We start from the raw sequence: 16,253 nt of genomic DNA on the forward strand, positions 1-16,253 counted from the left end.
ACTTGATGTCTTGAAAAAAGAACAATTGTATCTTAAGATGTCAAAGTGCGAGTTTGGAAAAACTTCTTTAATTTACTTGGATCATATTGTTGGAGGAGGTGAGTTAAAAATAGATCCCTCCAAGGTTGATGTCATTGTGAATTGGCCAAGGCCCATGACAATTATTGGAGGAGATTCATTGCTAATTTTTCTCTTATACCCGCTCCTTTGCATGCATTGACAAGTGTTAAAAAGGTTTTTCAGTGGGAAGGCAAACAACAAAAGGAATTTGCTGCATTGAAAGAAAAGATTAGTACAACTCCAGTACTTTCACTTCCAGACTCGAGACAATTATTTGAGATTCAGTTTGATGCTAGTGATTACGCCATGGGTGCAGTCCTCATGCAACATGGTAAGCATATCTGTTTTCATTTGGAAACTTTTAATGGTGCAATGATTAACTATCCTACATATGACAAGGAATTGTATGCATTGGTGCAAAGTGTGAAAAAGTGGAAACACTACCTGATGGGTAAGGAAACAATCATTCACACTGATCATCAACCATTGCGATACTTAGAATCACAATCAAAGTTGTAGCAATCAAGGTGCTTCGATGGATGGCTTTTCTTCAACAATTTCACTTGGTAATCAGGTATAAGAAAGATATCTACAATAAAGTTGCTGATATGTTTTCTAGGCCTATTGTTAGTGAAACTACTTTACTCAAGCATAATTCTATTTTACATGAAAGTTATATTGAGCAATATGCATTAGATAATGACTTTCAAAATGTTTATGCAAGCTTGAGTCAAGGTTACCATATAGAGGAATTGGATTATCATTTGCACGATAACTTGTTGTACCATATTGACAAGCTTTGTATTCCATAGAGAGAAAGAGTTAACATCATAAGAGAGGCACATACTTCTCTTATTGCTGGTCATTTCAGTGCAAGTAAGATGGTGGCACATCTACAGAGGGATTTTTATTGGCCTCGTATGCTTGAAAGTGTGTCTCGTTTTATTAAAGGATGTTCATTATGTGCAATCAGTAAGCCTAACAATAGGAAGTTAGGATTGTACACACCACTTCCGGTTCCTTCACGACCGTGGGAGAGTGTTTCTATGGATTTTATAGGAGGTCTTCCATTGTCAAAAAGAGGTCATGATTATTTGTATGTAGTTGTGGATAGGTTCAACAAAATGTGTATTTTGATGCCATGTAAAAAGCAAGTTATAGCTAAACAAACTTCTCAGTTATTCTTTCAGAATGTTTGGGTGCATTTTGGATTTCCCACATCCATTGTTAGTGATCGAGATTCTCACTTTGTTGGGAATTTTTGGTCAAGCTTGTGGGGATTCATGGATACCAAATTGAAAAAGAGTACAAATTTTCATCCACAAACAGATGGTCAAACAGAAGTGGTGAACAAAACAATGATACATCTTCTTCATGGTTATTACAACAAGCATCCTAAGTTGTGGGATGAACATTTGCACTATATTCAACATGCTTACAACCGAGCCAAGCACTCTTCAACTCAAACTTTGCCATTTGAGGCATGCTTGGAATACTTGCCTAAATCTCCTTTGGATTTTATTTTTGGTAAAGATGTTGCTATTGAAGGTCATAGTGACATAGACAAAGCAATAAAGTTCATTGAACAAATCCAATTAGTACACCAAAAGGTTCAAGAATAGCTTGAGAAAAGCCAAGGCAAGTACAAAGCAAGGCATGACAAGCATTGTCAAGATCACAAGTTCCAAGTTGGTGATGAAGTTTAGCTTCACATTAACAAAGAGAGGCTCCAAGGAGAAGGTAAAAAGCTAAAACCAATTAGATATGGTCCATTCAGAATTTTGGAAAAGATTGGTAACAATACCGTCAGGTTGGATTTACCTTCATATATGCAAATTTATGTTGTTGTTAATGTTGAGAATTTAAGGTTGTATGAGCCTCCTTTTCTTGAAGATCAGGGAGAGAATATTCAAATTCCATCTATTGAAGAATTTTCTCCAGAATTCCTTGATGAGCTTCAACAAGAGACTATACTTGACAAAAAAACAAGGATATCAAAAAGGGGAAGTGTCGATTATCTTCGAGTGGGGCTCAAGGGTATAGATCCTTTAAAAGCCAAATGGATAGAGGTTGGAAAGGTGAGGGAATTGTACCCTCACCTTTTGGACAATTGAAAGTGATCTTTTGGGGTCCAAAAGGCTTCAAGTGGGGAGGAGTGATCAAGTGCTCTAAATTATGCTCAAAAATCAATTTTTTCAGAATGGTGTGGAACTTCAACAACCACATAGTGCTTGTCATCGTGAATCCGGTGCAACTAGTTTCCCGCGAAATGGACATTGTATGGATTCAGAAACGTGTTTTGTTCACTTTGGAAAACATGTAAATTTTCAGAAAAAAAGGGGACATCCCAGTCAGCAGTCCATACTGCTGACTAGGTTGCCCAGTTGGTGTTGACTATGGAGCTGAGGTGGCACCATAATCTCATCAATGAATGGTTGATTTCCATGTGGCACATTCGTACAGGCATGAGTTGGCAAGATGCTGTTGGTTGAAGGTTATATAGGTGGACCAATGAGAGGGCGACACATGGAAAACTCGGAGGCCGCCATGTACCCTCTCAAAGGTCGAACAAAATTTTATGTGGGGAAGCCGAGGTTGAACCCGCGACCTCACCCACAAAAACATCAAGATTTACTGTCACACCCGTAGGTTGGTTCTTAACTAGCATATCGCAGGCGGGTCGGTGTTAAAGAATCGACCCCAGAACAAGCCAGCGTGCAATGTGATAATTGTACATTGCAAAAGGGAAGTACTACCTTGACAGGATCAGGTTGCGATTGTGAAATTGCAATTGCATATCAAACAATGCAAGTCTCATTATATGTATTACCCTGGCTTCGCCTATTGCGATATATTCCAGATGTGATACAGTTATACTGCATTTGATAGTCCATCGGGTCCACCGCTTATCACATTCGCATATCGCCCATGCCATGTTCACAAACCATAAGACTTTCCGATTCCCTCTGATTGTGATTTGTGATGGAGCTATCGGTGCCGATAGCTTATGGCCGTTGTGTGGTGAAATTTTCACCTAGTTAGCGCTTTTTGGAGCGAAATTGTAGGATCAAGCCAGAAAAGGTGCAATTTGTGGAGCGAATATTGGGAAAACTAGGAGAGGTCATAACTTCTTCAGTTTTCCACCAAATTGGATGCAAAAAGAGGCTAGGTAGCTATTTTTGGATATTTTGGACTCATTGGAGCAGGTTTCAGAAGCATTTGAGCATTGTAAACACATATTTTCACACTTTTGAGCATAATAGAGAGGTCCAAGACATTGGAAGCTGGACCAAAAAGATGTAGCCCAGGAGGGGTGAACTCCTTTATCATGTTCCTATTGTAATGTGTTTTTGATGATGTTATGTACATGTTTATGCTACTATTCAGTCTCTTATTTATGTTTAATTGCTCATAAAATTAACTTAAAAACTCATTTTTCACTTGTAAAAATTCATGAATCCTTAAGCACAATGAAAGCATTTTGTTTCTAATCTGAGGAGGATCTTAGAAAAACAATATAATATTCTAAATCAGATCATTAGGTTAGGCCTTTGAATCAAGTTTGAATTTTTAGCTTTTTTGGCATGTCATTTATGCATTTGAGAACTACAAGGAAGTTATAGGTAGTGTTCTGGAGGCTGCCATGGAACTTAGGCTTAGAATTCAGGACCACATCCTATTAACTAGAAAGTTTGGGTTGCAACCACATGGATGTAGGCTTATGCATGTGGTTGGAGGCTTCCAACCACATTGAGGCCTTGTTGTGGGTTTGGTTAAGGGTCCAAGGTAGAGAAGGAGGGGTCCAACTCAGGGTTTGGACATCTGGGATGGTTTCTATGCCCCTGAGTGTCTTGTAGCTCCTATAGGATGTTGTGAAAGGCTAGTTTGTCGTCAGTATTTGAACTCACTTCATTAATGAGATCTAGGAGGTTGGGCCATTTCATAGAAACTCTCTATCTCATTTTTACCCTGGCAGGGAAGTGAAAACGGGTAAATGTAGGGGGGGTGGTTACACGTGAGTTCGTAAGAGAACTTGGAGTAATTCTAGTTACATCCATTCACCCTCATAAGCATTCAACCAGAGAGCATACAACTCGTGGTAGTGTGTTAGTTAATACAATACAAAATTCATAAACACATCTTTGGATCATTTGGCAAATTCAGTCAAAAGAAATTCAGGTGAGGGTGAAGAAGGACCAACCAATTTTGGAAATCTTGAGGGAAATGGTGAAATTTTGTATATACTCGAGAATGAAGAGTATCACAAGAATGAGAACCTGAATGAGAGAGAGAACACGACATATTATAAAAGTGACGAGGAGAATAACAACAATATGTCCAATGATCAACAGTTGGACTGGATGGACCAAGGGCCACTTAATGTTCTAGGCATTCTACATCCTTTACTCAACCATCTAGAAAAATTCCTCACAAAATATGATCCAGATAGTTATACTTTGACAAAGGACCATGTTAACAATTTTTAATTACAACTAAGATTATTTTATGTATGATATGATGACGTGGCTTTTATAATTTTCCCATACACACTTGAGAATAAAGTCGCAACATGGTACCGCAGTTTCCCTATTGGATCAATTAGGAACTAGGGAGAATTGAAGAAGGTCTTTTTGGAGAAGTTTGTGAATGAAAAGGCCCCAAATATGTTGCTAAAAATAATTGAGTAACATGAAGATGAGAAACAAAGAAAAGTGAAAGATTTTAATCAACATGTTACCACCACATTGAACAAGTTTCCTATTGATGTTCCACCACATGACTCCATCACTTTTGACTATTATACTGTAGCCATGTTGTTAACACCAGAAAATTGTACACATATTTGTACAATCCAAAAGACGCCTAAAAGCATCCAATAGAATTTACAAGTGAATATTTTTCAACTGAAGACATTATGAAGTTCAAAAAAATTATTTTTTCCTAAGGCCTTATATATAAAATTGGACTGCGTGGCTTATCCTCAAAAATAATTTACAACTGCGGGACATTTCCTTCGAAAGTCGCACGGTCAAAAAAAGGCCAACTCGGAAAAATCAGGACTAGTTCCCACACTTGGAATATGATTCCCTGACATGTTCCAGGAAAGTAAAACTGAATTCAAGTCACCTTGAAGATATGTAGCCCTCAAAGGAATAATCTTGTCCTACTCATAAGTCACTTTCATTCATGCACCAAGAGAGGAAAGAGGGATTCTAAAAATTCTATAGAAATAGGCCACGAGAGAACCAAAGAGAAGACAATGTTATGCTAGAAAAATTGCTATAAGAGAACCCCTTCATTTCATTATTGAAGCAAAAGAAGTAGAGAACTATTGTGTTGGAAGAGTTGCTTCTTAGCAATCCATCATTCTAGTGTGGAGAGGATTTCACCATTGAGAGAGCCTTGATACTTCTTTGATAGAGAGGAGAATCTTGCAAAGAGATTGAGGAAAGGAACCTCCTTAATGAGCACTTTTTAGCACTATAGCTCAAATATTTATCTTCAAGTGTTTAGTATTCATCTTATACCACCAACAATCAATAAAGGGAGCCATTTTCCATAATATTTTTTTGACTTGTTTGCTTCATTAAGCATTATTTCTGTGTTTATCTCTTTCTTTTAGTTGATGTTTGTATATGCATTGTTCTCCCCATTTGCAATTCTTTGTTTTTCATGCTTTCCCACTAACAACAACCAATTTGTCTGTGTTTATTCGCAGGGAACAACCAACTACTAAGAAGTTGTCTTTTGGTAACCCATTGGTACAAAAACACTACCACAGATTGGAGACTCCACTAAGTTTCTTTTCTTTACTCTAACGGTTGTGTTTGCAAGACCTTCTCTCTGCATTATCACCCCACTGGGGAGTGCAACACCTTTATGGAATTTTTCCACGATTTGTGGGACTTGTTGTTGACCAAAAAGCTTGACTATTCATTCTTTTTTGTTGACTGCGCAGATTTTGTTCAGACAGACACGTAGGCGCAACTTTTATTTAGACAAATGTGCAGGTGAGTCTATGCACATTAAAACCCTCATAGTTTCTAGAAAGCATACAAATAATTGTAATTTTACTTTTGTTAGGTGATTGGAAACCTTTAGTGAATTGCCTTCACCTCTGCATTTTTTTTTATAATCAGTTTATATTACTTAATTGATTTACTAATCTCAATTAGCAGAGTAATTAGATTATCTTTATTTTTATTTACAATTCTCACATAACTTAATTAAGGGGGAAAGTAAGTGGCCAAATTCCACATATATTTTTCAATATATTTTGCTAGTTTTTGCAAATCACACATCTTAATTAGTAAAGGAGTAAGTGGCACATCATCCAAAAATTTTGTTACTAAACAAACAATTTTTTCCTTTAATTAGTTTTGGGACTTGGACCAAGTGTCATTATAGAAAGTAGGTAATATTTTCTTCACTTGTATCTTTTAGGAGAACGTGGACTTGCATACTGTTATAGGCTATTTTGTCTCATTTGATCAATCGGCCCCCGAACTGGATCTTTCACATCCTATTCCCCCTTTACATTATCATTGCACAAAGCCCTATGCATGACTCTCTCATTCCCCATAGTTTCTTCCCTAAACTGCACCATCTGAGCTACTTTAAGACCAACGCACCCTGGTCTCTTGCTGGAAAATGTTCACCTACAGGTTACTCCACTATGGCTTGCGTTGATCACCTACAGGTTTCTCCCCTTTACACCTACGTTGGTTATAGAAATCTCGGAAAGAGAGAGAGAGAATCCTAAAGCCTCCATTTCCAAAAGCTTCTAGGATATGTTGTAACCATTTACCTCAGATAAAACTTTCAAATCCTATCCTATCCTACCTTGGAGTTTCCATCCCTTATCCTTAGATATCATCCTCCCATCAAGAGTGGATATCAATCCCAATATTGGTAAAAGGATAAGAACTCCAAAATTACCTCACTCCTCTATATATTTACAGCCTTCCATATGCAAGATGTTGGATTTTGGAGAGTGATTCTACCCTTATGTTGCTATTGTGAGAGTTATCCTTTCATGAATTTAGGGTGTTTGGGGGTACACTTTGTGACAAAGGAAGGAAAAGTCAACCACTTGGAGGAGCACTTTTACAAGATCAATGCCTATTTATGGTTGTAACTCACTCCATTTATATCAATACAAAGAGTTATCTATTTTCCTATATGTGATGTCATTATTTCATATATTTCAATACCATGTTGATCTCTTGAATAAAGTAGATAGATGATGCTACATATATCTCGTAGTTTCTTGGCTTGTGTTGTCTGGTTGTGTGGGTTCTAATTTTGGTGGTTGGAGCTAGGATTGGAGAATTCAAGCCAAATAAGGATCGAAACATATGAAAAATTCCAAGTAGGTTTCATCCCCTCTTCTATTTGCTTTAAGGAAAACATTGGGTCTTTTGTCATTCTGTTGTTCTAGGTTAGCCACTAGACCTAGGGGAGACATTTATGTCCATGGTTATAAATCCCACATAATAAATTAGTGACCATATTGGGGAACAATGTATTCCCTTAGTGTTTCCTTTGTCGATTGTGTTTGATTACCTCTTTGATAGACATTCACTGCTTTACCCAACTAAGAATAGACCTAGGAAGACATTTCATTGAGCTTTACTTGCATTTTTTGTATCAAAACTTGAGTTTCCTTGATCAACGTACCCTGTGGTATAGAGACAGTGCGTTGCAGTGCACCCTAGCCTTCTATGCACCTTCGTTATAGTGCACTCTGATCCTTTCATCACCTGCTATGATCCCAGTTTAATGCAAAAATTTACCTTTTTGTGATTTTCTCTCTAATTAACTTTGTTCCGGTTGGTCCTCCTTGTGTCCCTGAGTGTGTCTTGGTCTCTCATAAGCCTCCATTTGGTTTGATTTTGTTTTTGAGTGCCTTTGATAAGAATTTTTTTATATTTTCCTTTGTTCTTGTCATTAGGTCATTAGAAAACTAAATTGTTTAGTCATTGAGTGCTTGAAAGAATTGGTGTTTTAGTCATCATTCTGAATAGTTTTCTTTTATCAATGATTAGACAAATATCTTAGTTTTCATCTAAAAATTAAGTGGAATCCAAAAGAAAAATCTTATGCATCATGCATTGCATATAGGGCTTTGATTTTGATTGGAAAAGTGAAGTTATAGAGATCGATTGTTGCATCACTTGTTTGTTGCATTGTTGATTGATTTCTTCTTCCCCTACTTAGTTAGGCCTTTCATTGTTAAAAGGAAAATGAAAATATTTTTTTGTCATATTAGTTGCATCATAGGTGTGTTAAGGTGACATCAGTTTTTTAGCCTCGAAACTGAAACATAATTGAAGATCAACTTTAAAATTCATCTCAATTAACCTAAGGAGCATTTGAAACTTAATGACACACATAGAGGTCTAGGCTAGAGACGTGTTCTGGCATCTTTAAGTGTAGGAGTTGTCGTTTTTTTCCAGCGTTTTATCCCGGGGGTGAAATCCTGTTCCACATACATAAGTGTATAGGATCGTTCTCCACGTACCTTTGGGTATATTAGATAACACTCCAGGCATGATAATTATATGGGAACACTGTCATTGAATGGTTATGCATTAGACAACACTACTACGGACTGCACTTCCACATACTGTCAAGTATATTTTGGAAGTCAACCCTAGGTTTCTATCCATCCATAGGTAACCGAGTTGACCACCTTGTACATCGTGATACACTGAACACAACATTTGGGAATATTGCCTGCACATATGTTATGTCCTTGGTTCTTTAAGGTGTATATTATAGTTCACGATTGCTTGGTAAACATTTTGCCTAGTTTACCCCTTTGTTTTATTTTGTGTTGTTAATTTCTAAAATCAATTAATTGACCATGGAACGACATCCTTACCATGGAACAACTCCTTATTATATCTTAGGTTGAGACTAATGGCAATAGTTCCCGAGTCCACTAGTCAAGGAAACCCCCCGATGGGAATCCTGGTCCTTTTCCTTCTTTTGGAAATATTGGTGCTCCTTATATGGCAACATTGTCCCTTCCTCGATTTATCATTGGTTTGCCAGTTTGGTTGTTTTCGACCCTTATGGTTCCAAATGTCCAAACTTCTTCTCAACCAAGTTCTCCTCCACCTGAACCATATCAACCTCAAGTTGATCCTAAAGTTGGCCCTTTTCCTTCTTCACATGTTGTTTCTTCATCTCTTTCTTCCTCCCCGCCTGGTAAAAGTATTGATTCTAGTAACCAGGAAGCTAAGAAGAAGAAGAAAGGGAAGAAGAAGAAGAAGCAAAATAAGCAGGGGGGAAACCAAGAAGCCATTGCTACAGATGAAACTAGTATGGAGAAACCTTCCAGTCAACCCTGCAAAGTTAAATTACCTTACATGCTTTTTAAGGGTGATAGCCTTCTTAGAGATTGTCCTGGTATTCCCAAGGTATTAGAAGTGTGGTCCACAAGCTCACATCGACCTTTTTCATCAGCCTCTGGAGATCATTCTAGTGATAAAACCTCAACTACTGATAGTAAGGTCCATGGAAAAAAGGGTAAAGTCAAATTTCCCTGTAATTTATGAGAAGGGAATCATCCTATTAACCTTTGTCCTTATATGGATGAAGCCTCAAAAGTGTTGGAAAACCTTACAACTTCTCATCCATGACTTCTAGCTGGTTACTGGAAGCTTTCTCCCAATCATCCACTAGTTGATGAAGTGATTGATCAAAATTCAAATCGAATCATTCCCGATCTCTCTGAACATGAATCCCATGAATCCATTCCCGACCAACCATTGGTTGGGGAAATGGTTGACTCGATTCCACCTTAAGTTGATCATACCTTTCCTATAGAGAGTGAGTCTCATACCTGATCTAGGTGGATATTGGTGGCCACCTACCAAATCCACTTGGACCCCCACCATTGTTTCTTTCAGCTTTTCAATTTCCTTAATTGTAGCACAGTTTACTATGTTTAGCAGTTTTTCAGGTCCTGATCTTCCTGAGCTGTTTTAAGACCCTAAATGACATTTTTTGGGAAAACTGGGAGCAACATGGGTCCATGGACTAATTTTGCTCTTCCCAAAGTTGTATTTCTCGGATAGATCTTTCTAACGAGATATTGTGCGCATCAAATGGAGATCGTATGCCAAAGTTACGACCCCGAGAAGTTGATGTACCAATTTACCCAAATGGGGCCCATAGTTTGGTGTTTCATCTTCTAGGGTTAGGTTTTAGGATGTTTAGGGTTTTCCATTGTTTCTCAACACTAAATAGGCCTTCGAGCCTCATTGTAACACAGTTCAGAGGCATGTAGCCGCCACATCTCTTCTCAGAGATAAGCTACCATCGCCCTAGCTGGTTTATTTCCATTGTTGTTTGTAAGCATATTTCAATATTTTACATTAATGAAATGAGGTATTATTTCTGATGCATCTCTGTGTTTATGGTTATCTCTATAATTTGTTGCATTCCTGTTTAAATCTAGATCAGTGGTATTAGAGCGGTTTGCTTTTTCTTTGTTTTTCCTTGCATGTCCCCAACGAGGTCGAGATATAAGGAGTTAGGGCTTGAACTGGTTGAACCTTTGCAAGACCAGCCTCGCAAATCCCGATGGCCTCCCATGGCAGATGAAAAGAAAGATGAGGGGGCAGGAGATCCTATCAAAATCCTGCTCAAAGAAGCCCTCGAGCAACAAAGGAACGCAATGATAAACAACTTTTCCCAGATCCTTCAGTGGCTACCCAGGGGTGATGCATCGGCTTCGAACAGCTACTCTAGAATCACCACACCGTTTAAGGTACAAGTTAATTTTGAAATCCCCATATTCGAGGGTCAGATAGACGTAGATTCCATCGATAATTGGTTAAATCTGCTAGAGGGTTATTTTTCTGTTCATGATTTTTCCAGTCGGGAAAAGATTATTTTTGCTCTTCTCAAAGCAGCCCCCCATGTCAAGGACTGGTGGGAAACCTACTGCGAGCAGAAGGATGAAAGTACAGGCTCACTATTTTCAGTCACACCCACTTGGGATTCATTCTGGGGTGCCATCAAGGAGCAGTACTACCCTGTCGGAAGTATGATGATCAATACATAAAGTGGACCACACTACGGCAGGGAAGGGACCAAGACGTGCCGGAGTTTACCAATATTTTCCATACCCTTCACAAAAAGTTGGGTATCAAGGATTTAGAGCAACATTTGGTACTCAAATACTGCGGCTGCCTGCACAAGTACATCCAGGAAGAAATAGAATTCCTGAACATCCCCTCGCTTGGCACCGCATACCGATATGCCATCAAGGTCGAGAAAAAGTTTAAACAGAAGAAGCGAGACTTTGGATCTGTGAATCCGAAGTAAGGGAAAGGTTCCCCTAAACTGTAGAACAAAGGACAAAGCCAAGGCGGGGCGGCCCAAGACAACCCGCCAAAGCTGCAAGCAAAGAACAATGTCGTGAAGTCGAAAAAGGACGTGGGAAAGTGGTGTGTGTTCCGTAAGAGCTCCACTCACAACACAAGTGAGTGTCAGGCCAAGCAGTCACTGGTGGCCAAGCTAAAGGTTTCAAAATCAGATGCATGTTCCGACTCTGAGTCAGAACCCGATAAGGGGAATGACAATTATCGATGCAGAGCCCAACGCCACCATTGCCACTACGAAGATCCAGAAGGAGGAACCTGAAGATCCAGAGGAGGAGAAGCGTCTCTTCCACTCCCAAATGTGGGTAAAAGGCTCCCCTCTACAGTTCATTGTCGATAGCAGGAGCCAAAAGAACCTCATTTCAGCAAAGGTCATGAAGCGGTTGGGCTTACCGACCACAACACATCCATAACCATACACCATCGGGTGGCTTCACCAAGGACAAGATCTTCGCGTGAGCCAACGGTGTCACCTTCCATACAACATAAAGCCCTTAACGGATGAGGTATTGTGTGACATTGCTCCCCTTGAAGTTTGTGATGTATTATTAGGACAACCATACTTGTGGAAGCGACATGCTGTGTATGAATCAAGGCCCCGTGCTGTTATTGTTACTTTGGGAAATAAGTTGTATAAGATACTGCAGGTAGCACCGCCTACTGCTATCTCCTTAGTTACTGCAAAACAATGTAGTAAGCTCATTTCCAAAACTAGGAAATTTTTTTCCTGATGATATGCCCTCAAGGAAAGAAGAAGACAGTGGCCACGACCTCCAAACAGGGCCCCTCCGCACGACAACTACAGATGGACAAGGTCGTGGAGGAGTATGAGGACATCTTCACCTCCCTCACTGGGGTTCCTCTACACTGTCATGTCAAGCACTCCATCGGTCTGACCCCAGGGGCACCGCTGCGCAATGGACCAATGTATCAGCACTCCATTCTGGAGAACGATGAAATTAAGAGGCAGATTCAGGAGCTACTGCAAAAAGGTCACATTCGTCCGAGTTCATCGCTCTATGGGAGCCCGATCGTGTTGATACAGAAGAAGGATGGGACCTGGAGACTCTGTATTAACTATCGGGCGCTAAACAAGATCACTGTCCGTAATAGGTACCTGATCCTATGGATTGATGACCTCTTGGACCAACTGAAGGAGGCAAAATATTTCAGCAAGATCAATTTGAAGTCAGAATATCACCAGGTACCAATGAAACCCTCCGATGTGTGGAAGACTGCCTTCAAAGCCAAGGAGGTCCTTTTTGAATGGTTGGTTATGCCTTTCAGATTGACGAATGCTCTTGTAACCTTCATGAGGCTAATGGATGACATCTTGCGGCCATTCACCAATGCATTTGTAGTGGTATACTTGGATGACATCCTGATCTTCAACTAGAGTTGGGAAGAGCACCTCCACCACATCCGACAGGTTCTCCAAACACTGCGGCAACACAAGTTATGTGCCAATTTGGAGAAATGCACTTTTGGCATGACCCAGGTTTAGTATCTGGGATAAATTATTGATGAATAGGGGGTGCATGTGGATCCAACAAGGATCCAAGTCATTCGGGATTGGCCATCTCCAACCACTTTGATAGAGCTATGCAGCTTTCTAGGTCTTGCTAACTTCTATCGCAGGTTCGTGTTGGGATTTTCTCATATCACTTGGCCCTTGAGTCAAGTCACCAAGGGAGGAGCAAAAGCAAAATTATTTTGGTTTGAATCTCAACAGAAGGCATTCACAGAGTTGAAATATTTCCTCTACACGACACCAGTACTCACATTACCAAACTTGCAACAACCATTTGAGGTCGAGACATATGCCCCTGACTATGCTATTGGGGAAGTCCTTACTCAACATGAGCATCCAGTGGCATATCACAGTGAGACACTTTCAGACATACTTTGGAAGTATCCCACTTATGATAAAGAGATGTATTCCATTGTGCAGGCCTGCCGACAATGGAAGCATTACATTTTGGGGAAGGAAAGGGTCATCCACACAGACCACCGAACCCTACAGTTCATACAGACCCAAGGGAAATTGCAGAATGATCGCCATCAGAAGTGGTCCACATGATTGTTCCATTTGAATATCAAGTATAAGAAGGGCAACACCAATAATGTTGCAGATTGCCTCAGTCGACCACCGATCATGGCGTTAACCACCGTGCTCAACTCTTGTGGGCACGAGACTTCTGGTTGGCCACTTCTCTACAAAAGAGATCCAGAATTTGGCCACACATACCAGACACTCTTAGAGGGTCAACATGTTCTAGATTTTCACCTCTAGGATGCCCTATTATGCCACTTGGGTCACCTTTGTGTTCCTTCAAGTGAGCGTGCCAAGATGATTTGGGAAGCACACTACAGTCGGGCTACTGGGCATTTCGGGGTTGGGAAAACGTTGGCAGTATTGCAGAAGTATTTCTATTGGCCGAATATTCAACAGGATGTCGGGAAGTACATCAGATCATGCACTACCTATGCCATTGCCAAACTGACCATCAAGAAGTAAGGCCTCTATACCCCGCTGCCTACCCCTTGTCGACCTTGGCAATCCATCTCCATGGATTACATGTCAAGCCTTCCTTCCACTAAGCATGGAAATGACTGTGTTTTTGTGGTCGTCGACAGGTTCTCGAAGATGGCCATTATGATGGCCTGCAAGAAGAATATCACACCAGAAGCCACTGCTAAACTCTTCTTTGAACGAGTGTGGGTACACTTTGGGATCCCACAACCTATCATCTTAGATCAGGACAGCAGGTGCCTTAGTACATTTTGTTCCAGTCTCTGGTCGATGCTGGACACCAAACTCACTAAGTCCACAACCTTCCATCCTCAAACTGATGGCCAGACAGAGGTTGTCAACAAGCTAATCGTACACATTCTGCGCATGTACAACTCAAAGCATCCATGCACATGGGACGAGAGCCTCCCCTATGTTCAACACAACTACAACTGGGCTCTCCACAGATCGACTAGCCACAACCCTTTTTAGGTGGGCTTGGGATTCCAGCCACTATGTCCCATTGATGTGGCCATGCCATTTACAACTACTCACGCAGATTCGACTCATGTCCAGTTCGAAATAGATAAGGCAAACAACTTCATTGAGCACATCCAACATATTTTCCAGCAGGTCCATGACATTCTGGAGAAATCAAATGCCAAGTATAAATAGTGACATGATCAACATCAGGTGCCACACAAGTTTCAGGTGGGCGACAAAGTCTGGTTGCATTTGCAGAAGGAACGCCTTACAGAGCCTATCAGAAACTCAGACCACTTCGATATGGCCCTTACACCATTACCAAGGCTGTGGGAGATAATGCATTTGAGCTCAACATTCCCCCATTCCTTGGCCTGCACCCAGTGTTCAATGTGGACCGCCTTCGGCCATACTTTCCACCATTACTATACACATCTGACATTGTAGAACAGCTCACACCCACAGAGTTAAATACAGATTGCATGGAACAAGCTGCAACTGATCGGATCATGGACACACAGATCAAGCATACTCGCCAACAGAATATCCAACTGTATCGAGTTGTCAAATCAGCCCAACTCCTTCACCAGGGCAAGTGGCTCACCCGGGACCAAGTTTAGCAGAAGTTTCCTCATCTCATGGAGGAACTCAATGCAATGGGGACCATTGCTTCCTAAGGGGGGAGGAATGATCCAGGTGGATATTGGTGGCCACCTGCCAAGTCCACTTGGATCCCCACCATTGTTTCTTTCAGCTTTTCAGTTTCCTTAATTGTAGCACAATTTACTATTTTTAGTAGTTTTTCGGGTCCTGAACTTTCGGAGCTGTTTTGAGGCCCTAAATGATGTTTTTTGGGAAAACTGGGAGCAACATGGGTCCATGGACTAATATTGCTCTTCCCAAAGTTGTAGTTCTCGGATAGATTTTTCTAATGAGATATTTTGTGCGTTAAATGGAGATCGTATGCCAAAGTTATGACCCCGCGAAGTTGATGTACCAATTTACGCAAATGGGGCCCACAGTTTGGCATTTCATCTTCTAGGGTTACGTTTTTGGATGTTTAGGGTTTTCCATTGTTTCTCAACAATAAATAGCCTTCGAGCCTCATTGTAACATAGTTTAGAGGCATGTAGCCGCCACATCTCTTCTTAGAGATAAGCTACCATTGCCTTAGCTGGTTTATTTCCATTGTTGTTTGTAAGCATATTTCAGTATTTTACATTAATGAAATGAAGTATTATTTCCACTGCATCTCTGTGTTTATGGTTATCTCTGTAATTTGTTGCATTCCTCTTTAAATCCAGATCAATACCACTTAGGTTCTTCTTGTTTCTTCATATTCTATTGAACTGGGGGGAAATCCTCCCATTCTCACAGTATAGGGGAACAATCCTCCCGTTCCCACAACGCAAGGGGGTAGTTCTCCCATTCCCATGACACCCCCTCCAAGTAGTTTGGTCACTTCCTTTAATTGGAGTCGATTGTCAAGATATTGTCTTCCTCCTTATGTACCATTCCAGATCATACTTCAAAATTATAATGTGGTTGTACCTAGCACAATAATAGATGAAGGCACATATGTTATTATAATGTCCTCAAATACTTGGAAAGTTTTAGGTTCTCGCAGCTTGTGCCTGTTACCCAAAATCTGTTGGTTTTTAACAGAGGAACTAGTCAAACGTTAGGGATCCTTCTTTAGTTACCTATTACTTTGGGAGGAAAGACTATCTATATCGATGTGATGGTAGTCCAAGGTCCTTTGGATTTTAATTTACTCCTTGGGTGTGACTATGTTTATG

This window comes from Pinus tabuliformis, chromosome 1_2, assembly GCF_031772625.1.
Source record: "Pinus tabuliformis cultivar Carrire ecotype Pingquan chromosome 1_2, CPIR1, whole genome shotgun sequence".
Lineage (NCBI taxonomy): Eukaryota > Viridiplantae > Streptophyta > Pinopsida > Pinales > Pinaceae > Pinus > Pinus tabuliformis.